Below are 27,735 nucleotides of genomic sequence, written 5' to 3' on the forward strand. Positions count from 1 at the left end.
TGATTTCAATAGTTGTTATTTTTTCCCCCTCAAGGTGCCCGACGACATAAAATTTGACTTTTGCGATGCTTCATTTATTTTTTTTTGTTTTATAGGAGGAACGATAAATTCGTATTCTTTTTAATCTCAAGATCTGTTTTAAACTTTATTTGCATCTAGTTTGAAAGGAAAAATAAAATATAACTTCAAAAAAAAGTAGTATTAAGAAATGATATTTAAAACTAGAACATTCCACTTCCTGCTTCGCATCAACATCCATCACGATTGCTTCTGCAATCAATTTTGTACCTTGACCTTTAAAGGTTGTTACATCAAAAGTGAAATTTATTTAATTGAAAGTCTCCACAATTTTTAATTGAAGTAACAAAAATTTAGAATTCATATACTCTGCAAACGAAATGCTGCCAACACGGCGGAAGAAAGTGAGATTTGAGTGAAACTTCACCAACTATGGCAACCCAATCTGTTAGGTTTTTCTTTGGCAAACCCAGTTTCGGACAATATTTTGTTTTTCGAAGGCTTCGTTGTCGTGCTTTGAGAATGCTATACTATTTTTATAACTGTTGCGAGTTTCAACAGTTACTCACGACTGTTAGGTCAAGTTTGGCCTTTCTAAATCCAGTACTGTCTGTAAATATTCTGAAAATGGCCCTAAACGTCAATATGGAGAAAAGCCACACTTTTGTGAAAATGAAAATTGTTTGCGGTCTAATTTTCTAATATTTAAAAATTTACTCTATGTTGCATTATCTGGGCTCATAGAAATTTGCAAAAACTTAGAATAAGGCTGTGATATGGATAATTTTTATCTAGGAGGCGAAATGTCGCCAAATTGGCGATTTAAAAAAAGTTTAATTAAGTTTAAAATAATTAAGTAATTCGTCTGTTCTAAAACCTAACTAATTCTTCACAGCAAGATGATAGATATATATAGTTTAAAATCATAGTTTTGCTTTAAGTGTGAGGTATTTAAGCTGTGACTTTATTCTTTTCTTTGGCGACAGAGCTTCGAAAAAACCATGTAAAGTTAGATACAGAAAAAAACTACACAGATTTGCTTTCGGAAATTTAGTAAATCATTCTATTGTGAATAAGTTTTAAAGGTAATAATTGTTTTGGAATATTTTGTTCTGTATTTGCTCTTTTAAATACTAAGTTTTTCACATGATTTATTGTAAAAACGAACAAAACCTATTTACCGTTTTATAATTGTAAATCGGAAACTAAATATCTTTATGTTAAAATGTTGCATGAGAAAAATATTTTTGACTTTATAATATAATTAAATAACAAGAATTTTAGTTTTAAACATTTTCTGAAGAATAATCAAAATAAGGAACATAGTTATATTAGAGAATATTTAAAAAAGATCATAAATAAATCTTAATGATAAATACCGTTAATTAAGGGATCAATAAACAGTTTACAGGTAAATACCGTCATTACATTTATTCTTTGCATACCTATTGATTATTACAGCCCTATTGATTATTACAGCAGAATTTTGGATACTTTTGTTAATTAAATATTCTATCATAGGATTTTTTTTGACCAATAAAAATGCTCCGATGGCGGTTTTAGACCACTTTTCATGATAGAGTTTTACGTTTAGTGGTCCCGCAGTGGACTGATCGTTAAGACACGGTTCCCAGCATATCACCTAAGTCAAGCATCACTGGCTGCGGTCAGTGTGCGGGTGGGTGACCACTTGGATCAGTCTGAGTAGGGACCGAGGGTGTGCGGTATTGGTCCTCGTTAAACTGTGCTACCGTAAAGTGCTCAACTTCGCGTGCTGGTCGTTGGGCTACCGAAGCAGGGGTGCCATCCCCTCTGCAGAGGATCAAAATTGTGATGGTATGTCTTCGAATCATCCTCAGGGATGTTTCCCAGACCGTCGCCAATAGCCCACTGTGCAGCTCTAGTGCGACGTAAATGAACTACAACAACAACTTTACGTTTAGTGTTTTAGAAATATAAACTAAGATAAAAAATATTCCATGAAGGTAAGTTTGTCCTAATTCCAAAGCTCATCTGGAGTTTTCTAGTCTTCTGGGTTGGGTTCAAGACTATAAGGCTATAGAGTTAAACAGTAATAATCGTAAGCCCCAAAATTGGTCGGTGGTTTAACGCCGATTATAAAGTCGATAATTCAATTCAACACGATTTTTTAATATTTATTTTGTTTTAAAGTAAGTAATTACCTCCAGTAACCTCCCGGTAAAACATCCATTGTTATAATCATGTTAATAATCATGTTAATCCATTGTTATAATCATAATCGCGTTGAAATCAAGTGTTCACTGAGTACAATATAACTTATAAATGGCAAAACTGGAGAAAGTCTCAAACATATCGTGCTTCGAGATACGTAATAAACATAATAAAGTTAAGTAATAATTACTCAGTTTAGACAATAAACAATTGGAATTGATCATTTTTATCAGAATTTCCATTCTTAGAAAAAGCAGTTGATTCCAGATTTTTTTTTGTAGATTAATCTGTTCATTATCGTTGTAGTACATACTTCATTCATTTTAACTTCATCAAAAAAAAACTTTTATTTTTTATCTTTTTATTCTAAGTTTGAAGAGATACGAAATCGAATCAAAAGAAATAAATTTTTTCTCGCCATTCATCTAAATGACCGTCATACTTCATTTTTTAAAAAAAAAATGTAAAGACATTTGTTTAAATAAATGTGAATATTTTTTGCCGATCCCATTATGACAAAAGAATAATTCAGCATTCGAAGAGAGGATTTAAACAGTATGCACTGAAATCCTCTTAAAATGATCTCTGCGAACTGAGATTACAATTCATGTTTAATTAAAAAACGTTCCTGAATTCCGAACGCTGAATATTTTAAACTGATTCCGATGGGTTCGTAAATTTATATGTAAGCGCGCCGACGGTCGTTCAACGGTTATTTAAATCTAATATATGAATGGTGGATTCGATTTCTAGAGGTGATATAAATTCTCCATTTACATTTTGAAAATCATTTTTTACGACTCGAATTCCTCCAGAGGTTTTAGAAATCCAATTTTTTCTAGAAATTATATTCATAAAAATAAAAGGACTCACTTTGTGCAGTGGTAATTGTTAGTTATAACGCACGCAAAAGGCAATTTTTATCGTAAAAATGGTATTGTTTGAAAGGGATTATTCATGAAGTTCCGTGTTGAAAATATTTTAATAATTGCTCTCGGGGAAAGAATTTTGTTTTGAATTAAATAACAAAAGAAGAGAATATAAAAAATATGTTTTAGTCAATTATTTGATGTTAGAGGTGGTGTGAGAAATTTTTCAAGCTAGTACCTACATACAATATATCCTAATTGTGTAGAAATTTGAGAAACATCACATGTAAAACACATTGGATTAAACATTTAAAAATACTCTTCTGGATTATTATGAAAAGATGCATTCAATAATACCCAACAGGATCCCTTCTCTACATCGTGACATTAAGGTGCAACTCCAAGAGGGTAAGCGAGAATTAGAGTAGAGGGTCAAATTTGGAGTCATTAATGAGATTTTTCTAAATACTTAACAAATCTATTTTCATTTTTGTGAGCTGACTTGTATTGCTCGAGATATATCTCAATTTTAAGCTGTTTTTACGTTATGTACATTTTGCAATAACAGCGCCGCTTAAGAACCGAATTACAACAACCTACAGGTCAAAGTTTAGTATTTTTTCTGGAAAATACAAATCTACAATAAAAAAAGTGGAGATTTCAGTTTATGATTTTAAAATTTGCCTGAAATTAGTCTTTGTCTAGCTACCTCTGACATTAGTTCAGCTAGTCCTTGAGGATGAGCAACAGCAAGCACAACAAATATGGGATACATATTTATTACATTTACATGTTCAGTATAAGAAAATTTATCTTCTATATTGTTAGACCTAAAAATGTAAACAAATACAAAAATATTACTTCAATAAAAATTACTTCCTTAAATTTACTAAATTAAGAGAACCTGCCTCCCTCTTTGTCACTGGCATGTACTCTAGCTACTAAAAAAATTTTTATTAAAATCTTTTTAAGCGAAATACCCCTTTAGAAAATATCTATTGGCTTGAGTTCCATTAAAACAAATCCTCGTAATTGTTAGATGGGGTTATAAGAAACTTCTGTATCGAATGTCTGCTAAAACATTCAAGAAATTGCTAAACCGTGCAAATGAAGTTGAATTAGTAACACAATTTATATCTTAAATATGAGGTAGGCGCTTTCCTCAAATGTATTTTACTCTATTAAAATGCCATAATACAAATTACGTATTCACATATATTTCAAATAAAAATACTACCACAATAACAATTTAATAGATCATTTATTTGAGAGATTTTGCATGGTATTACGGTTTCAGCTATCGTTATATTAAATTAAATCAGCCTTCAGTTATCGCCATATTATTAATGGTAAAAATTTTCATACGAATCACATTATCGTTAAGAGGTATAATATAAGGTTGGCATTATGGTAAATGCAAAACAAATACTATGTAAAATCTCTCTTGTAGCTAAAAAAATACAGAATAGATAAATACAGTTATAAAATTTTTTTTCCTGTATTTTTATAATTTAAATTTTTTATTTCTAAAATTTAAATTTTTCATTGCTTATTTTATTACAGTCAAACAAATTTCTTTTTTTTTGAATAATTAATATTACAAAGTTATGTCTGGTACAGGGTTTTAAATTTTTAAAAAAAATGTTTAAATAACAGACATATTACAATGCTGCCGCTCTGATTAATAGTAATAAAAAATAAAATAAGAATTGACTTTCGGTTAGAGCGAGAAACTATTTCTAAGTTGTTTCAAGGAGCTCAACTCCTTTTATGAAATAAGTTTCTTTTTATTTTTTTTATTAAATAACATATTAACAAAGTAGATAGGATTTGAATTAATAAGAAGTCAAACTGTGAAATCAAAATAGAGTGTTGATCATAAGGTTTCATTCAAACCTTCAGATAGATTTCCAAAGCGTTGTTTATGAATGATTTTCACCTTAACCTCCCTCCTACTTTTAGACGTCCTGTCACTTTCAAGTTCTTGCGAAATGCTTTATTTATTTTTTCGTACAAAACAATGTTTAAATTCGAAGTATTTTTTTTATATGTAATGTATGTCCTTAACTTACGATACGCATAAAGCCATGAACTCATTTAATTAATGCCGCCGAACGAATAAAAAATGTTCTAAACTAACAATTCATCGAATCTTTCAATGGCTAATTCTTGATGATTGATTTTATATTAAGCAGTAATATAGGGAATTGAAATAATAAATGAAAAATTTTTAATGTAGCTTTTTATGAAACAAAAAACATTGTTTTTTAGAAAAAATAGTTTTAAATCGTATGTAAGAGAAAAAAAGAATTAAACAATAAAATAAAATATAAAAAGTGGTGGAAATTTCGAATGGTGATGAGTTCTGTTTAGTAATAATATTGCGATAAATATCGTTTGGAAACCATTTAAACCTATTTCGTCGCCAAACACAAAACTACAGTTAAGATGGAGTATTTGGACGAAAACTTAATTGACTACGAATTCCTTTTCAGAAAACAAATACTGTTGTTAACGATTCAAATTTTATTATGCTTTTCGAAACATAGTTTTTCGACCACTGATTATATATAATATATAAATATATTGATATATTATAAATATTATATAATATATATAAATATATTATATATATATATATATAATATAAACCAATTATGTATTAATATATATATATATATATATATATATATATATATATATATATATATATATATATATATATATATATATATATATATATATATATATATATATATATATATAACTAACTAACTCAGTGGCGCGACAGCCCATTAAGAGGGCCAAGGCCGACTGTGCCCATCTCAGTTTTCTTGACCTTTGGGCTCTGGGGTGCAGGAGCATATGTTCCGGTCAGGTGGTCAGCCGAACGCGGAACCCCCAGTGTTAGTTCCCAAGCATGCTTGGTACTCATTTTATCGACCCACTGAAGGGATGAAAGGCTGAGTCGGCCTTGCCCGGCCCAAGGATCGAACCAAGGACCTGTGGCACGACAGCGCGAAGCGCTACCGCTCAGCCACCGGGCGTCATATATATATATATATATATATATATATATATATATATATATATATATATATATATATATATATATATATATATATATATATATATATATATATATATATATATATATATATATATATATATATATATATATATATATATATATATATATATATATATATATATATATATATATATATATATATATATATATATATATATATATATATATATATATATATATATATATATATATATATATATATATATATATATATATATATATATATATATATATATATATATATATATATATATATATATATATATATATAAATAAAATAATCTTAAGAGCAATTATTTTTTAACACCTTGTATCGACGATTTTCTTAAGCAAGGCAAAAACGTTTTAAAAAACTTGAAATTTAGAACTATCTCCTTCTACGATGAACATTTTTATTGGTAAGTATAAGTTATTGCTAAAGCTCGAAAGCCATTAATAAGCAACCTTACTTATCTAATCCGCAGATTGACCGATTTTTTCTGTTTAAGCACGGAACCAAGACTTTTCAGCGCTTAAGCAGAAAAAATATTAGGTAATCCGCTTTCGTATCGATAAAATTAAGAAGTTTGCTTCATTCAATTTATCAACTAATTTGCAGGCAGTTTCGTTTGGCTTCTTAATAAATCGAAAAATAACTAAATGACATAATGTTAATTTCCATAATTTTAGTAATATTTAAAACCTTTGGTTCTTAGTATTATATTTTTTTAAGTGATTGATGATTAATTCTATCACCTAATATTGCAATTGTTTGACTGTAGTAACCAGATTTTTTTAGATAGCAAAAAATAAATAAATGACATTATGTTAATTTCCTTAATTTTAGTAATATTTGAACCGTTTGGTTCTTCATATTATATATTTTAAAGTGATGGATGATTTATTCTATCACCTAATATGGTGATCGTTTGACTGTAGTAACCAGATCTTTTTAGATAGCGATTGCATTATGCTAATTTAAACGACCAGAAAAGTTGTTTTTTTTTCCAGCAAATATCTCATTTTTACTTTAATCAGTTAACCAGTTAACCATGGTAAATTTTCACTTTAGCCATGAAATTAAACAATTGTTTGGCACTTTAACAGATCATCCTAGTTAATCAGCACAATAGTTATAGATAATCTGTAGAATGACTGACTTCTGCACTTTAGTGGTAACGTAGAGAGGCATCAGGAGAAAGATTTAAGGTTAGAAGTATAATTTGTTTTAAAATTTTTTTGTTCCATTTAACCCTTTTACGCAGATGGAACACCAATGTCCCTGTTATATATTTTTTTGATGATACACAAAAATAGATTTTAGTATCTTTTAATTATAAAAACAATCCAATAGTTACTATACATTTTTTGCTAGATTATCGAAATGGTATTTGCACTAAAAAATAATTTGTACTAAAATAAAAAAAATTATTCATATTTAAAAATTTATCACCAATTGATTTGAAAATTAAATAAATTTCAATGAATAAAACAGCCATTTTCATAAATAAATATTTCTTACCTACTGTTGACCATAGTCCAGTATTTTCAAAATGTCATGATACACTTGAATTTTCTATAGAAAAACAATATTTTGAGGCCAAGTAACATGAGTTACGAACATTAACTAATGCGAATTGTTCGCCCGTCATTTGGAGAAAAAAGAAAGAAAAAACAAGTATAAAGAAACATTTTAAAATTAAATATGCCCCTCAATGAGCGCAACAATGCAATATTTTACCCCTAGGAATTACATAATGTGTTCTCCGACAATAATAAAAATAAAATTTTTTATAGGCCATTAGATACCTTAAATTTCAAAAATTATCATTAAAGCAAAAGAAAAAAATCTCAAGATTTAATTCATACCATCTGTGGAAAAGTATTATCTTTAAATGACACAGCAGGGAGTTTAGAGGATAGTTATTTTTTGCTTTAATATTAAAAGAAATGAAAGAAAGAATAATTAATTTAACTTAATGCTTTAAAATAAAATGTTAGTAATAACGTACATCCACAAGGGTGTGTTTTACCAAAGCAGATTAAAGAGGCAATTATTAAAATTCAGTTTTTATTTACGAACATTGGATCTAGTCCAGAATATAAGAAAAATGTTATTTACGAATACATGATCTTGAATATCAAAAAATTATTATTAAATATCAACGAGTGTTATTTACCAACACGGGATTTTGAATACATAATCAGTGTTATTTACGAACACCGGATCTAGAATATCAAAAAAGTGTTATTTACGAACAGAGCGGGGATCTTGAATATCAAAAAGTGTTATTTACGAACACAGGATTTTGATTATAAAATCAGTATTATTTACGAACACCGGATTTAGAATATCAAAAATGTGTTATTTACTAACAGACAGAGGATCTTGAATATCAAAGAGTGTTATTTACGAATACAGGATTTTGATTATAAAATCAGTGTTATTTACGAACACCGGATCTAGAATATCAAAAATGTGTTACTTATGAACATCGAACACTGGATCTAAAATATTAAAAAAGTGTTATTTATGAACAGATAGAGGATCTTGAATATCAAAAAGTGTTATTTACGAACACGGGATTTTGAATATATAATCAGTGTTATATACGAACACCCGATCTAGAATATCAAAAATGTGTTACTTATGAACACCGAACACTGGATCTAGAATATCAAAAAAATGTTATTTACGAACACAGGATTTCGATTATAAAATCAGTATTATTTACAAACACCGGATCTAGAATATCAAAAAAGTGTTACTTATGAACACCGAACACTGGATCTTGAATATTAAAAAAGGGTCATTTACGAACACTGAATATCAAACAGTGTTATTTACGAAAACTGAATATTCAACGTAAATTACGAGTTATTTACGAATTGGATCTTGAACATCAAAAAAGTGTTATTGACGAGCACTGGATATTGAATATTAAAAAAAGGGGCATTAATGAACACTGGATTTTGGATAACAAAAAAGTGTTATTTAGGAATAATTATTTAAAAAGTTATTAAGTTATTTACGAAATATTATTATTTTAATGTTTATAATAACTTATAAAACTATTTCGTGAATTGTATACCAATTTAATATTGGTATGTAAATTCACCTAATATATTGAGCTCGTCGGCTCGTCGTGAGCTATAATGTAAGGGGCATTCGTCGGTAAAAAAGTTAGAAATAGTTTTTAAAGCCTTCTTTCGGAATGTTTTTCAATGTTGACGTTCTTAATGTCCTCGACATCCTTAAACCCTTGTTCCTTTAACAAACTTTTCAGTTTCAAAAACAAAGTCTGCAAGAGATTTGACCAAAGAATACGGTGATTGATTAATTTCCTGTGGCAAATAGTGGTGCGTCGAACGTGGATGCGCAGCGCATACTCCTCGATTAAATGCCCCTGAAAGAAGTTATTTAGGTTATAAAACTTATTTCTTAAATAATATCATCTTTTATTAATTTGTGTCTTAATAAAGCCTCCCCTAGTTTCTTTTCTTTAAACACATAGAAAATAGTTTCGTATTTTTTTTACTGAAAAGTTAAAATAATAGGCCATACGAGATATTCTGAAATCAGTTTTTTTTAAACCACAAGCTTTTCATCCAAATAAATTTTTTTTAACTTTTGTTTCATTATGCAGTGGGATTTTTTGGTTTTTTTTCTAGCTTTATTCTGTTCTTAAAATTATGTGAATCATTGATGCTGAGCCGTTATTTTTTTTAACTACATTAACTAAAGAATTTTTTTTCTATCCTTTTAATTAAAAACTTCATATCTCGTTTTGAAGGTTGATATTTTATTTTATGTACTTAAGCTCTTTTTAGTTTTGTCCCGATAACTCATATCTGGTAATTAAAATGATTATAGATTTTTTCTTAGGTTTCTATTTTTATAAACTCCTGAACAGTGTTTAATCTGTTTTGAAAATAAAAGGCAATTTTCGCAAAAAACTTTTCCTTTCTCCTATTTGAAAGAATTTAAATACATTAGCATAAAAAATATATTACCGATATGAATAATAATCTCATTACGTATATTAATAGGTGAACAAAATGTGAATTATTTGAACTGAAATAAGTATTAAAAATTATACTCTTAAATGAGAAACTGTCAAATTAAGCGTTTTATTCTTTTTTGTTTATTTTTACTATAATTATTGTTATATTAATTATCATAAATTATTAGTTTTTATGCAGAACTAATTTATTTGATGCTTTCTAATTTAGTACGCACTTCATTGAAGTTATATTTTTAAAAGCCCATTACATAAAGATTTATGCGTACCAATAAAAATACGATAGTTTTGGAGTCACAAATGTTTAAATTAGGGTTGAAATATGCTTCGTAAGTTTTTTTTAAATGACTTACAAAGGTTGAAAAAGAGAAACAGAGGTCAAGGGTCACATTGGACGCTCGAGTCTCGAACATTTTTAATCCGTTCTCGAAATTATTTCTAGGGCTAAATACAATTAAATGCTAAGCAATATTTTTAAACTGCTCACAAAACGCTTTTGATGATAGCTTCATGATTTACATGTGTGCATTGCGCTTAAACCAGTGGAAATCCTAGAAACTTGCAAAGTATTTGATATTGCAATGTATCTTGTAACTTGTAAACTTGTAAAGTATTCTATATTGCGCTGTAAGCCAGTGGAAATACTAGAAACTTGCAAAGTATTCTATATTGCACTGTAAACCAGTGGAAATCCTAGAAACTTGTAAAGTATTCTATATTGCACTGTAAACCAGTGGAAATCCTAGAAACTTGTAAAGTATTCCATCTCAAAACAATACTTAGAAACAGTTTCATGCATAAAGGTTACCCGTAGAAACAGATAAGTACAGGTAGAAAAATTATGTTTCATCACTATGCAGCTAAATTGACAAATTTTAACAGAATGTTTAAGTTTTTTGCAGCCAAAATTCACAAAATTGAAATCAATTGTTAGTTAAAAATAACTAGAATTTTTCCATGAAGTGAATTCCGTAAACTGAGTCAAACGTAAATTTATAAAAAATTTCTGTTTAAAAAAAATTTATGAAAATGAAATAACTAAATTTTCAGTAAGAAATACGAAGAAAAATGTTTAAAAAGTGAATTTTAAATTAACTTTTCCTTTAACTCGTTTTAACAATTTTGTCCAGGATAACGGTAACAGCACTTAATATTAAAAATGACGTTAATAAATTTGAAATACTAGATGCAGGTATATGAGCTACTAGCGAATTACCTGCTCTTTTTACTGGGTCAAAAAAAAGAAAACTATCAATAAATCAGAGCTGAAAAAACGTTACGAAATCCTTGTACGTAATTAAAATACCTAAACCAACACAATCAATGTAGCTTATGAATATTTTTGCCCTTCCAGGTGACTTTACGTTATTAGATTAAGCAAAAAAGCATTTTTTGTAGTTTATCCCATCAAAATAAAGACTCCAACCAAAAAATAGGTCAACTCATGATAGGAAAAAGTTCTACAATTTATTTTTTCTGATACTCATCTTTTACAAGGGGTGGTGAGAACCTCTTTGCATAGTATCTATACTGAAACTGCACAATATTGGAGTAGTTTTATAGGTACCAAATGTACTAGTTTCATTTATATTAGCAAGTTCGGCAAATTATTATAATTGCACCATTTACCATAATACCAGTAGAAGCTACTACCAAAATTAATTAAGCATCATTGGCACCAATGATAAGGCAGTGTTTTAATGGTTCAAATACAATTTTCTTTTAACAAGAACCTTATCTTCATTAATTTTGCTTTTAATCGATAGCCCTTTTTTTAGTTCAGTTATTACTTATTACCAAAATTAAAAAAAAGCCTTATTGGCGTCAATAATAGTTTGGTTGTTTCTGATGAATTACTAACATTACTTTTGCTTTTTAGTATATAGCTTTTTCCCCCTTCAATTAATAGCTAATACCAAAATTTAGTTAAGCATAATTTACGTCACGTATAGCAATTTTTTAAAGTTTTTCCTGAAACAAAAATTTTTTTTCCATTAATTTTGCTTTTTACTACATAGCTCATTTTGTCATTTCAATTAAAATTATTAATGAAGCGTCACTGGCGTCAAAAATAATATGGTAATTTTTTACGGTACCCTAAAATAAAAAAGTACCATTTTTTCATTATTTTCACCTCGGAACATAACATATTTTTTTGTTCGATTAGTATTTATTTCTAAAATTAAATGAGCATCATTAGTGTCAATAGTATGGAGATTTTTACGCTTCTCCTATAAGGTTTAGAACTATTTTTCTATAGATTTTACTTTTTAGTACATAATATTCTTCGTTTCAATTACCGTTGGTTTTAATTATTTGGTTTTATATAAACACGATTGAAAGGCATAACTATAAATAAAATAAACACGTGGTTTAAGGTAACTTTAGGAATACTAACTTTCTGACATAGTCTGATTATGCTACCACGTTAATAATTTTACTCAGTGTGACACCGGTGTACCCATTATATATTTTTTTCTGACTCTGTAATTACAAGCGAAATTATACTTTGGTATTTTTTAATTATGAAAAAACAGTATAATAGTTACTAAAAAAAATGTTAGATTATCATAGTTATATTTGTACTAAAATATAAAATTGAAAAAAAAAGTAGTTTTATATTTTTTTCATTCATAGTGAAGAGTGTATCAATATTCGATTTTCTAAATTAAAAAAAATTCAGTGATGAATAACTGTTTCGATCAGATCTATAGAACTACAAATAAGTGCAAACGTGAAAAACTATTGTTTGGGAGTGAGCTGTGTTTGGAAAATTTTACCTCTAACGCATAAAAACACCGTTGTTTCATGTTGTATTTCATAACCATAAATTATTAAAATGCTAAATATAATCTTCTCTTATTCTGACTTAAATCAATGAAAAAAATTGTGAAAAAAGTTTAAAAAAAACACGCTTAATGAAAATTCTGCATCAAAGGGTAAACCAACGTTGATCTTTGAGTTTAGCTGACATAACAAATAAATAAAATAATAGAGTATTAAAGAACGTGCATAAGACTCCTTTTTTATTTATGAGAGCTATAAGCTGGCAAACATCACTGACGTTTTAATTAAAATATTTTTATAAATCAGCATCGTCTGCAGTTAATTTCTATCAATGACGAGTTCTAAGCCAATGAGAAAGCTCCATTTTTCAGACATCTCTCAAGAACGATCTAATAGAAGTGTTTGAAAGATTTTTAAGGCAGGGTACTAAAACTGCACTCTCCGAATTTCCAGACGCTATCACAAACGCTTCCTTAGTTACAAAAAGTGACAGACAAACTCTTCATTTTATTGTTATAGATAATTAGAGGAGAATAGGTCTGAAGAACAAATATAGCTAAACTGTTTATTTACAATATTTAAAATTGCATGAATCATTTTAACAGCTGCCCACTTCTGGCGTTTACGACTAGCAGATGTTTTTATTGGCATTGTTCTTAGATTCAACTCTGAATCAGCCATTTGTATCACTCTTTCCTTTATGTTACATTTTGTTTTGCTGCGCAAAAACCCAAAACACTTAAAAAATCAAACTAACACAGATGTCAGAAACAACATATAGGGAGTTCAATAGATTAAAAAAATTAACATTAGGCGATTACTTCTAAAATAACTTTTAGAATTTTTTTTTTTTGCGGGCCATAGAAATGCAACTAAAGAAATGAAATTTGACTTGCTAAAAAGGCCATTTTAATTATGAACTTGATGCCATTTTTTTCTTCTTCATAATTCCAATTTGAGCCGCGATGGCTCAGGGGATAGAGCGTTCGCTTACAAATGAGGTGAATCGGATTTGAATCCCGGAGATGGGTGGCCGATACGAATTCCGCATCCGGCTTGCACCGACAACAGTGCTGACGTGAAATATCCTCAGTGGTAGACAGATCATGGGTAAGAGTCCCCTTGCCGTCAGGCTAACCGCGGAAGGTTCTCGTAGTCTTCCTCTCTATGCAACGCAAATGCGGGTTAGCTTCATCAAAAAGTGCTCCACGAAAGCAAATTTCTCCCAATATTTGATCCAGGAGTTCCCTTGTCTTCTGAATTGGGTTCAAATTACGAGGCTACGGTGTTGAACATTAGTAGTCGTAAATCGAAAAAAATTGAGCCGGCTATTCAACGACCGTTATAAACTAAAATAAAACATGAAATTAGGAAACAAAATATTTTGGCAAGGAATAAACTACGATATTCACTTAAATTTATCTATGAGGTTTTAGTGCATTAAAATTTTCATTTATAAAATTTATTCTGAAATTTTATGAAAATTTTCATAAATAAAATTTATCTATCTCTGATCTTTATTTTTTTGAGCTAGTGCTTAACGCAATCTCAATAGTAACAAAAAAATCAATAAATAAAATTAAAAAAAGTTTAGAAATCGAGATTATGTGTTGCCAGGCTAAAATTTTAGCATTTATAACATTTATATCGATTTTTTTTTTTAAAGAAAAAGACTCTAATTATAAAAGCCATATTTCGTGAGAAAAAATTCTTTTCGCTGATGAAATGACTATAAGTTCTGCCAATGATTATCAAGAAACAATTGAAATTTGAATGCTAATCAGGCATATAGCGTTTCAGAAAGTCGGAAATAGATTGAAATTTTGATTAACAATAAATTCTAATCGGCGATTAAATGACGATTAATTCGCTAAAATTTGTATTATCATCAGGTATTTAGTACTTTTAAAAAACGAAACGAACTAGAAATTTTGATTAACATTAAATTCTAATTGGCGATTAAATGATGTTAAATTCTTTAAAATTTGTTATTATTATCAGGTATTTAGCACTCTAACTAATCGGAATGAAATCGAAATTCTGATTAACAATAAATTCTAATTGGCTATAAAATGCCTATAAATTTTTAAAAAAAATGACATTCAGCGCTCTAGCTAATCGGAATAGTATTAAAATTTTGTTTAACAATAAATTCTGTTAAACGATAAATTCTGCTTATAAATTTCAGGAGAAAACAATTCAAACTTAGATTATAAGAGGCATAGAGCTCTAATAGAGGTTTGAGTGCTCTAGCAAGATGGAAATAATTCGAAATTTTGTTTGTCAGGTTTCTCCTTCACAGAAATGAAACCAGGGTAATAAAAATATATTTATAATTAAAAATAATTGCTAATTTAATTAAAACATATTTACGAGCTATAATAAATACGTGTCACACATTTTAACAGATTCGATGCCTCATCGAAAAGTAAACGTTAAATTCAGGAGAAAACTGTTGACACATTCCATTATCGTCCATTAGCAGAAACCCTTTCCCCCTTACATATTCTGGAATAAAAAAATTCTAATGTTTTAAAATATAAAAAGAAGTGTTGCATAGGTTTTGAAGATAATGGGTTAATTTTTTTCTAATCAGATTAATTGATACGTATAGGGTTAATAGAAGAAGAGAAAATAAGTAGAAATTATCATTTTATTTTTTTCTAAGTCTCCAAAGCATTAAAATGGCTAATTCGCAATCTATTTCTTTTAAGTTCCAATGATGTCTGGCGGCGAAAATTGGCCGAAGTATAAGAATAGAGTTTTTAATTTACAAATTTTTATTTACTTTCCTCAAAAAATTGCTTCTTGTATTTGTTTTATTTGACATTAATTGCATTATTAAACATTAATCTATGGTAAATTTAGAACAAGCGAAATTTCGTTTGCTGTTTCAGAGATTTACTGAATTCTCAAAATCGATAAATTAAAATAATGTAAGTTTTTTAAAAATTTAATTTAAATTTATTATTATTGTCCAGTAGTTTCACCCTATATCGCAGTATATCCACTTTCGAGATCGAATATTTTTTTCAGGATTCAAGCAGGGTGTTACTTAATTCATACTTTTCGATTTCTTATTAAAAATGGAGCAAAAAGTAGAATGCTACAGTACTCAAATAATCAAAATCTATCTGAGAGTTTTTAAAGCGCGGCATGAGGCGTCATCGAAATCAGACGAATCATTATTGACGTTGATCACATTCAGTACAGAATGAAATATCATATATATTGGTTTATTTATCGGATGAACCAGAAATGTAGCTTTCTGTTTAGAAGTATAGGGATATAATTTATCGATTTGGTCAACCTTCATCTATCAAAAGGTACCTCTAGATGGAATCAACACGTCTTATATACTAGTGAATTGGTATTTAATATTTATGGTGGTAAACACGCTACTTTACTCCCCTTCCAGAATTTTATCTTCGATGGAATTCGATGAACGAATACCACTAGTTGATTTATGCTGTTTATTTATTTTATGTTATATCAGCCGGAAGATTTTTATTTATTTCATTTTTGAGAGCCATTTTGTGAGCAAATCAACTGTTTCATGTGGAGCATCCATCGATGTTGGCGAGCTGACGTCACGTTCGGAGGTCACCAATATGGGGATATAACCATCGACTATGTCAACCTTTTTCTATCAAAAGGTACCTCTGGATGGAATCAAGTTAACATGTGTTATATATTAGTGAATTTGGTTTAAATATTTACAGTGGTAGTTACGTCAGAGTAGTATTTCATCCCAGCTTTACTAATTAATTATGATAATAATTCGCTAGATTTTGATAACGTTTAGGTATCACTTGTGATGCGTATAGTTTGTTTTAACTTATTCACAGGAGCTCTAAAAATAAATGTCAAAGATAAGGGAAAACATTGAGGTTTTATTTGTTTTTGATGAAGATATCATTAAAGTTCTTCATTATTTATATTCAAGTTAAAACTGCTACATAAATTCTGATAGTTTTTTTATTGTAAAATTTTAATTTTCTCTTGTGGCATTCGTGTTATTCCTGTTTTTCACAGTGGAGGTAATTTTATGGCGTGCACGGTTTTATAACAAGCAGGAAACAGCGCTTTTTTGGACATATTGCAGTTCTTCATCTGTGTTACACAGAAGTGCTAAAGGAGGAAAAAAATAAGGATTCTGATGGCTGAAAAACATCAAAATCTTCGAAAAACCTCGCTTGAAATGTAAAATAATAACTTCCTTTAGGAATGGCGTGCGATATTTCATTTCCTTGCACGGAAACTTGCAGGTGTCAAGGACGCTGGTTTCGCAGTCAAGACCATGAGTTACTCTCCGAAATTGATTTTCCATTGCAGTGAAATATGGGTGCTTATTTTAAAACTTTTATCTCATTTGAGGTGATATAAAAACTTTTTAAAGAAGTCAGTTACTTGACAAAGGGTGTGGGTGACAGAAGAAAACAGTAAACGGGCTTAGAAATGTCATAGGCTAATTGCAAAAAATCAGGGTCTTTGCAAATGTCACGGTGAATTTTTACAATATGCCGGACTAGTAATAAAATCTTCAGTATTTTTCTAACATGTCACATATATTTTAGGCTTATTACTAACAGCTTATTTGACTTTAGACTAACTAAATGTGCAAAGACTGGCTCAATTTCACCGAATTTGCTTAGGCTTGTTGTGACAAACCATCAACAAGTTTGTTTACAAAAGGATTTCTCTACTATGAGCTTATTACAAACCAGGACTTAAGTGGAAACCAAGATTTATTCCCTATAATTATAAAAATTAGTTACTAAGTTCATAAAAAAATAGTGCTGCAAACTGAATAAAACTATAAAATAATGTTTTCAACGTATATATATAGAGAGATAGAGATAGAGAGAGATAAAGAGAGATAGAGAGAGTGAGAGAACGAAAGAGAGCTAGAAAGAGAGAGAGAAAATCATGAGGAGCCACAATTACATAGAAAAGTATGGGCGGAAATCGATAGGTGAATCTGTACGCGGGCTCTCAAAACCGTCACGTGTGACTTACTCATATATAGCACAATAAAGACAAAAATGATAAAAAAAGACAAAATATGGAAAAAATAAAGATTATAGAAAAGAGATAAGCACGCTTTATATATTATGTTTTGTTCCGTATTTTTTCTTGCATTTTATTTTCTGTTTTCTTGCTTGGTATGTTTTCTTATATTTTTACTTAATGTGTTCTATATTCGTTTAAATTTTTTTAATTATCCTCACATTATTGTATTGATATATTTTGCTTTGGCTGCATTATTACAATATTAGAAAGTACTCCTTTTGGCGGATATAATTGTGTGAGCTGAAGATGAGATTATATCTTTTCATTATTTTGTTTTCCGGCTTCTTAATATTTTTTTTCAGAATAATCGGTTTCTCTTTTTTTCAATTTTCTTAAAAATATTTTATTTTTATAATTTTTCTTCTTCTCTTTTCCTTAATCTTCCTTATTTTCAATGTTATCTCCATATTTCTAACCATATTTTTAATTTTTAAAGCATGCATTTCAGTTTAGACCTTTTTGATACCATTTATTTCGCAAGATGAACGGTCATCGAATAATAAGTAGTGCAGTTATTTGTTCTGCAGGAAACACGATGCATATTTATGGAAGAAAACCGCCAGTTTTATGTAGATACATTTTATCTAGATTCGCCCATTGCATTCCATGGTGGAAGAAGTATATGTATTCCAAGAAAGAGAAATGTTTGGTTTATTCTGAAAGAGAAACTTAACGAATGCAGTTTTTATGACACGCATGCACATTTCTGTTGAAACTGAGAACACAAAAATCATGAGACCCAAAGGTCCTCTAAATTTATACTTCTGTAAATGCATTCAGCTTTATTTTTGCTGTAAGTTCAAAAATAAAACTGAATATTTTTATAAGAAAACTTTTTTTTTTGTAATGTATTAACTACATAAAGTATTAAAAATCTATGCTTTCATTTAGTTTGGGGAGTTTTGAACTTTAAATAATCTCCCGGTAGAATGCATAACTGATAATGTCTGTTTAAATTTTAAGTTTTTAATTTATTTTTGATTTTGATGTTTTTTTAATTACCTACCGGGGTAATTTTAGTAGAAATTTGGGTCCGTTAATTTACCTTGCATGAAATATTTAACTATAAAAACGGATCCTTCATAAAATATTATAGCCTAAAAACGGACCCCTAAAAAAGTATGTTTACTTAAAAACGGATCCTTTACAGAATATGTTATGGTAAAAACTAACACTTCACGAAACAATTATCTTAAAAATGTATCTTTCACAAATATTTTTTCATTTCAAAATATACTGTTCACAAAATTCGTTTTTTTAAAAAATTTTTTCTAAACAAAATCAAACTTTTAACAACATCTTTAATTTCTAAACAACATCAGTTAATATTTGCATTTAAAAATACCGATAAAAAACTTAATTGGTTGTCAAAAAAATGTGGAGACTGAAAAATATTGCATAAATATCATTGTACGTAGTTCAAAATAAAAGGCAAAAAAAAATTAGCGTAAAGTTTTTGATATCTTGAATATTTATATCATGCAAATTTGCTTCATCCTTACTAAAATAAATAGCGTGTCACAAAAAAAAGATAATTTGTTTTCAGCGCATCAAAGTTTAATTCTCCCTTGCTGCATTTTTTTATTGATAGCAGAGAGGTCCATAAGATTATTTTTACTACTGGTTTAACAGTTAATATTTCTCGAAGAAATTATCGAATGTTAAATTTTTTTATTCTATCGTGATCGTTGAATATTTTTCTATGCATCTTCCAAACGTTCCACACGTTGTATTGCTAATTCTAAAATGTAATGTAAAGATGAAATATATAGTTAAACGTTCAGAAAAATGCAAGATTTATGTTACATATTTTTAAAACATACTTACATACTAAAGTAATAACTATGAAAATTGTGCATAACAAACAAAATAAGTATTTTTGTTCTTGCCAAAAGACTGCGAACTATTTTCAATTGGTGTGCAGGTTAAAGATTATTATTTTCGGTTCCAAATGTACCGCTTGCTAATTATTTATTTGCTTTTTAATTTCCATCTATAGAATTATAACGTTCAACTATATTTGCTACTTAGTTATTAATTTGCTTCAAATGGAAATCGAATAAACAGTATTTAAAATAAAAGATAGCTAGGTTTATATATAAAGTTAAAATATTCTAAAGCGAACACATTTGCGGTTAACAGTTAAAAAAATTGTGGTAATAAATGTTGAATTTTTTTAATTGGATACATAATTGAAAATATGCTATTAATTGCTTTTATTTTTTCGCTTACAAATAGTGTATTTTTTTACATTCAATTCTATATAATTCATTGCTCAACACTGCTTACAACAATTTTATTATAATTTGTTTCAAAATTTGCAACTTAGTGCGAGTTATTTCTTTTAAGTCACATTGCGCAAGTACTTTCCAAGAAAAAAAATAATCTTCCCTACAAGGATATTTATTAGGGAAGAGAATATTATTTATATCTTGGTTATATATAAAATTTTTTTAGACGAATTTGGATTTCTCCCCCTCAAAATATAGAGGTCTGGGAAATATGGTCCTCATAATTTGGACAGAAAATCAGACGAAAGCATGGACCCCTTAATGTTAATTTTACACTTTGCATATTTCGTCATATCTCGAGAAGTTTTTAAGAGAATCAGAACATTCATGCACGCATACACAAAATTTGTCTATCCAAAGATAACTTCCGGCAAAAATAATTTTTAATAATTATTTATTATTATTTTATTTAATAATATTCGAAAAATATTTGGATAGTAAGGTATACAAGAATTTAAAGAATACAATTTTATGTGTGTAAAGTACAAAATTTGAACGAACTCTGTCAAATAGTTCCAGAAAAATCAGATTTTAAAGAAATCGTATGTTTTATCCGATCATTAGATCAAAAGTAATACAGGGTGTTTCTCTTTATTTTGGCACTGTATTTCTCGTGTGCCACCGAAATACGCGTTTCGTGACACCATGAGGCTCGCGTGCCATAGGGTTGCCATCTGGGCTCTGATCCTTCAATAAATGATATTACTTTTAATGGACTCTAAAGTACATAATTGTTTCCCTCTATTCTATAATTCCATCGGGTTTTGTTAAGATTATGAAATATTAAGCAATAATTATTTAAAAAAAAAACCAATAACGTGTTACTGTCTTTTTAACTCTTCAAACCTTTAATGGACCGTCTACAAATGATGCCACATTTGAAGGAAGTTCATGAAATTTTGACAGTTTGTAAAAAAGGGGGAGGTTAAGCGACTAACAATAAGCCGCGATCGCTGGGGGTGTAGCGTTTGCCTCCTAATGAGATTGATTAAGATCAAATCCCAGCGGTGGTTGGTTAATACAAATTCTGCACCCGGCACATACCGACCACAGTGTTGACGTAAAATATCCTTAGTGATAGACGAATCATGGGCTAAAATTCCCTTGTTATCGGGCTAACAATGGGGAGTTTTGTGGTTTTCCTCTCCGTATAACGCAGCTATGGGTTAGCTCCATCAAAAAGTCTGCCACGAATGATAATTTGTTTCAATGCTTGATCTAGGAGTAAGCTTGTCTTCTATATTGGGTTCAAAATCCCTAGGAAACTGGAATTGCTTCATTGGACTTCCGATGAAAATGAACATCGTTGATCGTAAAGTCAGATTCGGGTCAACTGTACATCGCCGGTAATAAAATAAAATAAAAAGAAGTGTGATAACACAAATATTTTTTTTAAATAAAAGCATTTAAAGCCAGTACAATAAATATTTTTTACGTTACTATTGTTTTCTCTCACCATTTTCATTAAAAAATCCTTATATAATGGCATTTTAATGGCGTTTGCGAGCATAATCATTATTGTTATCCTAGATCAGTGTTTCCCAAACTTATGACTTTTGTGTACCTTTTCTAAATTTTTCGCAAAGCTATGTACCACTAATAAAAAAAAATGATTGTATTTTTTTAAAAATATATTTATTTTTCTTTTTTGATACAAAGTTTTATTAATAAGTTTATTTGCGTCCGTGAGAGGGATTATATTGTTTTTGCTGTGATAAAAAAATTGCTCAAAAGTTAAAAATCACAACTGGCTGTTGACATCACTAATTATTAACGGTTAACTTTGCAAAAAATAGCCAATAGAAAAATAAATAACTGTAAATTTTCATGACTAGCTTTGTTTTTAAATAAAAATTTTCATTTGTTGCAAAATATTTCGCATAAGATCGAGTACCCCCGCTAAACTGTTCCCCGACCCCTGGGGGTACGCGTACTACACTTTGGGAAACACTGTCCTAGAGCATGCGCAATTAAAACACATAGTTAAAGTTAACAAAAATTTTAAATGGGATCCCTAACGGGGTGCTTTGTTTCTTAACTGCGAGTACATGTAATCTTAATACAGTCAATTCGCTATAACTCGAAGTACGATAACTCGAATATTACTATAACTCGATTTTTTTATGAGGTCCCGACCCTTTTATCTTCAATTTCATGTTAATTATTCTCGATTACTCGAATATTACTCCCTTTAACTCGATTTTTTTTGGATCTTTTGAAGCAAGAAAAAAAAATCTAGGAGCTGATATCCTGTCCCTTCCTTTGCAACACACACACAATGTCTTTCGCACTCTTCATGGAGAAGCTAAAGCTGTGTGTAATGAAATGTTACCAAATTTACTTCAAGGATGCAGTTAAAATGATGTTTTCAATATTGATGAAATGGGTTTATTTTTTAAATGTCTTCCAAATAAGACTATGATGTTTAAGGATGAAAACTGCTCAGGGGGTAAAATGAGCAAAGAACGTTTGACTGTCCTAGTTGGAGGAAATGCGTCTGGGACAGAGAAATTGCCCTTACTTGCTATCGGAAAATACCGACATGCCCGATGCTTCAAGAATGTAAAAACGTATCCTTTGGATTACAAGTCGAACAAAAAGTTTTGGATGACATCAGTATTATTTGAAGACAATGTAAGAAAATTGGATCGGAAATTCTTCGCTAAGAAAAGAAAACTGATACTCCTTATGGATAAATGCACAGCGCATAGTGATCTACCTAATTTGAAAGCATTAAACTTGCAGTTTCTCCCGCCAAACACAACAGCAAAGTTGCAGCCGATGGACCAGGGTATCATAAAGTGCTTCAAACAGTCTTATCGTAACTGGCTAGTCAGAAAAATGATCTTAAATATTGTAAGCATTTAGAAGATTTGTAATTAATAAGCATTAATTAAATAATCCGACAATATTTTGAAAGTCCAAAACTGAAACTAACGGTAAGTTGAACTTCCGATATGTCGAAGTTTTTTGTCAGTCCTATCAGATTCGAGTTATCACGAATTCACTGTATTGTGTGATATGTGACAGTAAGGACAGAGCGGGATAATTTATGGCAAAGCGGGATAATTTATGACAAAATGGTAAAGGGGTCGAAAATATTAAAAAAAGTATGACATCATTTATAGATGGATCCAAAAGGGCAAAATTAAAAAAAAAATATTGCAAGTAAGTGCATTGCAGTATTATATGATACATAATATGCAAAATCAAAATGGATGGCACATGTGTTTGCACAATTTAGAATTAATGACATTTATCAAAATAAAAATAATAAAATTTTACTCTAAAAAAACGGGAAATACAGGAAACAAAGTTGAACTAAAGCATTAAATGGGATTTATCTGCATTTAAAATTTTTATGAACTGACATTTCTGTCATAAACAGAAAAAAGAAACCTATCCCTATACATTTGTTTTATGTCAGTTTAGTGTATTAATGAGCGTGAATGGTGCAGGTGTTTGAAGAAAGCTGAAACTCACTTTATAAAAAGCCTGATTGAAACTTATCCCGAGGGTAATTCACTAATGATGCATTCCGGACCAAAGGGAACTGGACAACATTCATTTAGGTACCATTTCTTCCACTAATTGGAATCTTAAGAAATAAAAATACTGCACAAGTTAACGAAAAAAGGTTTGAAACTTGTTTGTTTTGGCCGGAGCCTTTTTCCAGATTCTTTAGTCATTGATATATATTTGCCATTTTAAAATGATGACTTGTAGCACATAAGAGTCAACATATTTCAATTCGATACAGGAAATCATATATTTTATCCTCTTTCTACCGATATCTCAGGTACTATTCATCTGATTAACACTTTGTTTGGATGTTTTCTGTTGAAGGTGATTTTTTTAACAGATCTCGCATACATCGCTGATTTCAAATCTGCATTCGGTTTCTCGCTTGGTGATTAGTAGGTGTCCCCACTTCTCCGGTACGTAGGGGATGATGGGATGAAGGTGATAATTGATTTTAGTTCATTTATTTAAGGTAATATATTTTTTGTATTTGTTAATTTCAAATGAAAAGACAAGTCTATATGTACCTATAAATTTTTTTTTTTATAAAACTGTACATTTGGATGAAATATAAACTGAACTTAAAATATAATTTTTTTTTTTATAAAACTGTACATTTGGATGAAATATAAACTGAACTTAAAATATAAATTTTTTAAAAAGCAATCTGTAGCTTTCGGAACGAAACTAATTTCATAATTGAACTCCCGGCATCCGAATTACGTAAGATCAAGTATTAGCACAAATGCAAATGAAAATTCGTTCCCCAATGCAGGTTGCAGGTAATTTACAACCTGCTCATTGCAGGTAATTTGCCCAAGGTAGGTTGCAGATTTCAGCTACGTAAAATAGGATGTCTTTGATGACTATATTTAAAAAAATAAATTTTAAATAATAAATTTTGTGCAAGAAAAAATTAATTTTAAAAACTTATTCACCAATTAATATTGAACACTCATTCAAATTTATTTATAAATCGATAATAAGTATAATTAATCGATAGTTCTCAGTCAGTCTGATTTGGCAATTGTCTAGATTAATTTTAATTCGGAAATTGAATTTTTTCCCCTGGTACTTAAACTGGAATTAACCTTTTTACTATCAATGCATGTCACCAGAAATATTTATAATTTAGTGTACTTGGTGAAAATTGTTTTTATTAAAGGGAACAGTAGAAACGTCGGTATTTGATTTGCAAAAATTATAAAAATTGTCTGTAGAGCGAGCGGTAAAATATTTATAATTATTGTTGCGTTTGGTTGATTTGCAGCTTTAAAAAAGGTAATGATGTCTAATTCAACAATGCACAATAAATTAACTACAACATCAAGTGAAAGTACTTGCAATAAATAATTAAAATTTAATTAATGAAAATTAACTTATGAAGATTAAAAACAAGCTAATAATACAGAAGAGATTAATCTTTTGATCTCTTCTATATTATCAGTTACTTATCCGATTAAAATATAAACTTGATTTCCAGTCTGCAAGGCCGAAATAAATTTGCGGTTGTGCTAGTTTTGCTACTAGCAACCTACTTAAATTAATTCGAACAATAGCGAAACATACATTTCGGTAGACTAAAACATCCCCTTTCGAATGATTTGAAACATAATTCCGAAAACAGTCAATGACATGAGGATTGATAAATATTAAAAAAGAATGATAAGTAGTATCTTTGTTGCCAACCCCAAATAATACTGGTTATTCTCATGTGACTAAGTTTTAAGAATTAAATAGAATCGTTTCATTCAAAAAATTTTTTAAGACTGAATTTAAAAATTAGCATTTATTATTAAAAATATTAAGTGATATTAAATGAGATGGAGAAGTAGTTTTTTGTTTTTGTTTTTTGGAGTAAACTTGTTCTGATCAAATTTTTCGTTCGATTATTTTCATAAAATTTTTATTTTTTATCACGTGTTCAAATAATTAATTGTTGTTTTGAATTAGATCCATGTGAGGGGTGTAAGAATTTAATCGTAATGAGGAATTATTATAATTGATCTTTTTCAATCCGTAAGGTTTTTATACTGATTGAGATATTTCCACAGCAGCTATAATTAATTGAGAAGATTGAGTCTGGAAATTTAATTTTAAGAATTTTCCCGAAAATTAAACGATAAGTATATCACCTAACGCACATTTATTTTGTAAGCAGCAGCATACGCCGACAGTTTTACAACATAAATATATATATATATATATATATATATATATATATATATATATATATATATATATATATATATATATATATATATATATATATATATATATATATATATATATATATATATATATGTATATGTATATGTATATAAAGCAATAATTTACATTTACCAATTTCCCTCGGTGACATTGTGTCTGCACAACACTTTGTAATAATTTAAATAGTGCCTTTTTGAAGTAAACTGATAAGAAAATTGGCGAAGATCAGTTTTTAATTTTTAAAGTGTATACAAGTTTTTAAAAATATTTCAATTGCATAACATTTTATTAGAATTTAATTACTAATAATTAATATGTTTTCGTGATCACGAATACACCAAAAAAAGTTTTAAAAATTAAAAACATTGAGTGGTCAGTTTTTATACTTTTGAAGAAAAATATACGTAAAAGTACGAGAGTTTTGTCTCGTCTCTAAGAGACAATGGGCGTTCAAAGCAAAAAATTGAAAATTTTTATTCGATCTTTTTCAAATTTTAACAGAATATTTATTGCATTTATAAACGTCCATGTGCAAAGTTTTAGAAGAAAATAAATCTTGGTTTTAAAGTTTTAACTGAAAACATGATCGTTGATAACTAAAAAGTTCCTTGCAAACGAATTTCAATTTTTTTAAAATTAAATTTTTACTTAAATATGCTGTTTATAGATATTTAAATAAATTTAGTTGGTTATGGTAACCATATAAAGTTATAACATACCTAGGGGTAAATATTTTATTTTTTCACCAAACATTTCTTCAAAAAGCACACCTTATCTCACGCTTCATTGCTCAATTATTGAAAAATTAAATCAGGGAATTGAGTTAATCAAATGCATCTAAAATTAAACTAGACGCATCAAAGAGTATCTGAAAATTTTTTCATGACAATAAAATAAAAACTGATGAGCAAGGAGCTTTTTAAAGTTGTAAGAACATTGAAAAATTTCACAACTCTAAACAACGAGAAATGCATATTATTATATTTATATCTTCACAAATTCAATATCTTTTAACTCAAAAAGGTAAATTCCGATTTGAACACGATTGGTTGCATTTTACTTAGTAAAATGTAAACTTTCTCAATATCTGGAGAACCAAATAACAGAAGGATTTATCTCATTCTGAACGTCCATTAATATCCGTTATGAGTAAAACTGTAGCAGAAAAATATGTAAGATTCATTAGAAATATGCAGTGAAAATGAATCCCGTATACCATGAATTTATATGTAATGAAAATGAATCCCGTATACCATGAATTTAAAGTCTTCCATTTAGAAAATAAAATATTCTATAATTGTTACAGCTGCTGTTAGGTCGACGAAAAAAAAAAAGACGACGAGATATAAAGAGAAAAAAAAAAGGTAAAACAATCGAAAGAGTTATTGAATGAATTCGGTCAGAATCAACACTTTCATCTGCTTGCGGTTAATGGGGTCAAATAGACCACCTTTTTTCATCAGTCAGAAGGCAAAGCAGGTAGCTGTAGCTTTACTTAGATATCGAGCATCTGTCACGGTTAACTGGTTTTTTTCATTTTATTTTCATAAGGGTCAGGAAGATCGTTTGCGCAACGAGAGTCGAATGTGTTTTATCGTCGTCGTCTGCTAAAAAAGACAGTAAAAAAAAATCGAAATGGGAATTTTTCTTCCATTTCATTCTGTATCACGGTTATAAGA

The 27,735-nt window shown here is 29.0% G+C and overlaps 3 protein-coding genes across 10 annotated transcripts in view; 1 reads left to right on the top strand and 2 right to left on the bottom strand.

Moving 5' to 3' along the window:
• LOC107448147 (uncharacterized) overlaps nt 1–27,735 on the bottom strand; it is a 170,580-nt gene that overhangs the window by 95,766 nt on the left and 47,079 nt on the right. The window lies entirely within an intron of this gene.
• The window catches only part of LOC107448148 (G protein-coupled receptor dmsr-1), a 430,440-nt gene that overhangs the window by 30,623 nt on the left and 372,082 nt on the right, over nt 1–27,735 (top strand). The window lies entirely within an intron of this gene.
• LOC147816612 (G protein-coupled receptor dmsr-1-like) overlaps nt 1–27,735 on the bottom strand; it is a 126,227-nt gene that overhangs the window by 11,526 nt on the left and 86,966 nt on the right. Inside the window, exon 1 of one of the 2 annotated variants that reach the window (XM_071179466.2) lies at nt 2,202–2,372. The exons of the other annotated variant lie outside the window; for it this stretch is intronic. The gene's annotated coding sequence lies outside the window, so the exon portion shown is untranslated. Of the gene's footprint in view, nt 1–2,201; nt 2,373–27,735 lie in introns of those variants that run through there. 2 annotated transcript variants of the gene reach the window in all.

The sequence above is a fragment of the Parasteatoda tepidariorum genome, chromosome 1 (assembly GCF_982258835.1).
Source record: "Parasteatoda tepidariorum strain Cologne lab strain chromosome 1, Ptep-v5.0, whole genome shotgun sequence".
NCBI lineage: Eukaryota > Metazoa > Arthropoda > Arachnida > Araneae > Theridiidae > Parasteatoda > Parasteatoda tepidariorum.